This window comes from Rattus norvegicus, chromosome 3 (genome assembly GCF_036323735.1).
Source record: "Rattus norvegicus strain BN/NHsdMcwi chromosome 3, GRCr8, whole genome shotgun sequence".
NCBI lineage: Eukaryota > Metazoa > Chordata > Mammalia > Rodentia > Muridae > Rattus > Rattus norvegicus.
Window position 1 is genome coordinate 9,333,807 of NC_086021.1, and position 3,409 is coordinate 9,337,215.

Genomic DNA, 3,409 nt, shown 5'->3' on the forward strand with positions numbered 1-3,409 from the left:
TCAGAAACCAAAGACTTTTTCAGAAAAAAAAATGCATGAAAAGAGCTACATGGGCAGACTGTGACTCCAGTCATCAGAATATTTGGGTGGGGACTTTACTTTGGGCCTCCAGGAGGCTACATGAGAAGCTAAAACCTAGATGCTGGAAGTTTCTAAGCGTAACTAGGGAAGAAACTGGCCTGAGAGGGCTTCTATGACATAAGCAGAGCCTGGATGATGTCACACAGAGCACTGGGCGGAGGTTGCGCTTCTCTTCCACTTGGGGGCGCTTGACTCCTTGAAGGTGGGTTCACTATCTTCACAGCGGGGTGTGAAATCCAGTTCAGCTCCTGAACCCCACAATTGTTCAACAGCCTTTTGGTGCCTGACCGGTTTCCAAAGACAGAATCTGGCCAACTAGGACATTTTCTTTCGGTAAATACGTTTATGAAGATTACGGGGACCCTTGTAGCCCAGAAAGCTAAAAGTTTTCCCTCGTACAGCGAGTAACCGTAAGTTCTGATGTCTTCCACGTTTGAGAGCTCGGCGGATGGTCTAGGCTAGTCAGTCTAAGAGTTTATTATCCTTTGCTAACAATATCTAATTCATAATCTTACTAAAATGCCAAAGCTACTCTCTGTGCCTGTGCATTTCAGGAGATAATATTTATTTTTTGGTGTTGCTTTTTTTTTTCGGAGCTTAGGACCGAACCCAGGGCCTTGTGCTTGCTAGACAACTGCTCTACCACTGAATTAAATCCCAACCCCAGGAGATATTATTTCTAAATGTCTGTTGTTGCCTACACAAAAGACTCTTGTTGCGGTCGAAGATGCAACAGCTTCGCGAAATAAACCTGGGGCTGGGTCAGGATGCACAGTCCAGAAAGCCAATGGACTGGTGTGCTGTGTCTCTGGGCAGACACTTGTGGATGTTGCCAGATAGTTCATAGTTAGAGGGTAGAAGAGGGGTGTGGCCACCCTTCTAGCTCCTTTGTTATCTTTTCTCTGTTCTGCTTGCTTAAAGTGGGGACAGGGATACTTAATCCCACACTGACCTCGCCATTCAAGGAGAGGTTCCTCAGCAGAGGCAAAGTGCCTCGGGCTGAAGAAATGTGTCTGAATATGTTATTCTGAGCTGTAGTGAACCATTTGTTCATTTCCCTTTGAACTTTAGATTTTGATTTTTGAGGCAGGGTTTTTCTGTGGGTAGCTTTGGCTATCCTGGAACTAACTCTGTAGACCAGGCTGCCTTGATCTCACAGAGGTCTGCCTCCCTCTGCCTCTTGAGTGCTGGAATTAAAGGTGTGCTCCACCATTGCCCAGCCCTCCTATGAACTTCTGATTACTACACAATTAGATTCAGATGCTCAAACCTGTCTACCATTGCCTTCCTCACCTGCTCCAAAGTTCTCTTAGACAAGAGCCTTGGTCCAGCTCCCTCCTTCACCCCACCCCCATTGTTCTTGCAGGCACTCACATGACAGAGGCAACAGCATTGTGTCTGGTTTAAGCAGGCGAGCTCTTCAAACCCAGGCCACGGGCAAGTACAAAGCCTGAACACAGAACAATAGCCACAAGAGAGTGGACCAGGATGCCGTGTCCTAACACACGAGGTCTACAGCCAAGAAGAAGAGGATGTCTCTTAGGAGGATAAGCACACCATCCTTCCAGAAGCGGAGGAGGAGGAGGCCTTCTCCCCAGGCCCTGGGGAATATTGTGGGCTGCAGAATTTCTCACGGATGGAAGGAAGGTGATGAGCCCGTCACCCAATGGAAGGCCATCATTCTAGATCAACTGCCAATAAATCCCTCTCTCTATCTGGTCAAGTATGATGGAATTGAGTGTGTCTACAGACTGGAACTTCACAGCGATGAGAGGATTTTAAAGCTTAAGGTCTTGACTCCCAAAGTAGTGTTTCCTCAAGTGAAAGACGCCCATCTCGCAAGGGTCATGGTAGGCCGAGCTATGGAACATAAATTTGGGGGTAAACATGGCTCTAAGGACAACTGGAGGGGGGTGGTCCTAGCCCAGGTGCCGATCATGAAGGGCAGGTTTTACATCACCTACGAGAAAGATCCAGTCCTATACAACTACCAGCTCCTGGATGATACACAGAAGGTAACCTCCGTATCATTCCAGAGACTCCTCCAGCAGAGGTGAAGTCAGACGTTGACAGCGACATCTTAACAGGTCATTGTGTGCAGTTCACCAGAAGCGACGGGTCCAAACAAATCGGCAAAGTCATTTACAAAGTTCTAGCCAAGCCTTCCATGTACTTCATTAAGTTTGATGTTGACGTCCACATTACATTTATAATCTGGTAGAAAACATCCGTTAAGGTGAAATTCACAAAGTTTGGGGGACGTAGATGGGTAATTTATAGGATTGGGGGGAATATGTTTGTTTTTCTGTGTCAGATACACAAGGGCCTTTGACAACCCCAGTATCTTTTCCAGTGGAATTTGTTTTTGCTCTAAAAATTAAAATGTGCGACGTGACGTGTTGTGTGTGAACACTTTGGTGGAGGAGACGGACTGTGGTGGATGGACAATCGAGAGGAAGCCGGAAAAGTGAAGGCTGTAAACAGTAAGTCTAATGTCACATAGACTAAAACAAACAGGACTGAGCTGGTCTGGCCTTTAGGGAGAGAAAATAACTGGAGATGAGGCTTAGAGGAGCAGGGATGGCACGGGGGGAAAAAGATGGATGTTTAGGAACAGTGGAGAGGGGCAAGACATAGATAGAGTCTCTGAGGTGAAGTTTGAGGGAAAAACAGACTGTTGGGGAAAGAGGGGCAGGGAACAGGGAGGTGATCTTGGAATTCAAGGGGAAACCCAATAAACTGATCCAAGCAGACTCAGAATCAGAGAAGGTCGGGGATTGTTTGACTAACGAAACCTAATGAAACCTGTTTCTCATCTGTAGATGTATTATTTTTAATTATGTGGGTGGGGGCAGGGCATGAACGCAGGAGACCACAGAGACAAGAATAGTCAGGTCCCCTGGAGCTGGAATTAAAGGTGGTTGGGAGCCATTGGACATGAGCTCAAAGAACAAATCCATGTCCTCTTTCAAAGCAGACGAGCCCTTGATCCATTGCTTATCTCTCCAGGCCCCTAAAGTCATCTTTTTAAATACATCCAACCTTCACATGCAGAGAAGAGACCAGGATGAGGGTAAGAAAGAATAAATTGATGGTGATGTGGAAGAAAGACTAAAGAACACATGAGGGAGTAGAGGACACTGAGGGATGCAGGAATTCCAAGATGGAGTTCTCAAAATGTGAAGCAGGAGACCAGGAAGAACAGAAAGCATCTAGAATGAGTTGAACTTGGGCCGCATCCATATTGCTCTCTTTGGTTCCTTAAAGAACAGCCAACCATCACTACAGAAGGTGGATGTGAGGTGGAGGCTTCCCCGGAGGACATTTT

The 3,409-nt window shown here is 46.6% G+C and overlaps 1 long non-coding RNA gene across 1 annotated transcript; it reads left to right on the forward strand.

Moving 5' to 3' along the window:
• Positions 1 to 256: 256 nt before the first annotated feature.
• Positions 257 to 1,804, forward strand: LOC134486243 (uncharacterized). Its single transcript, XR_010065077.1, has 2 exons — positions 257 to 414; positions 1,448 to 1,804. It is a non-coding gene; the product is annotated as an uncharacterized LOC134486243 (long non-coding RNA).
• The last annotated feature ends 1,605 nt before the right edge of the window (positions 1,805 to 3,409 follow it).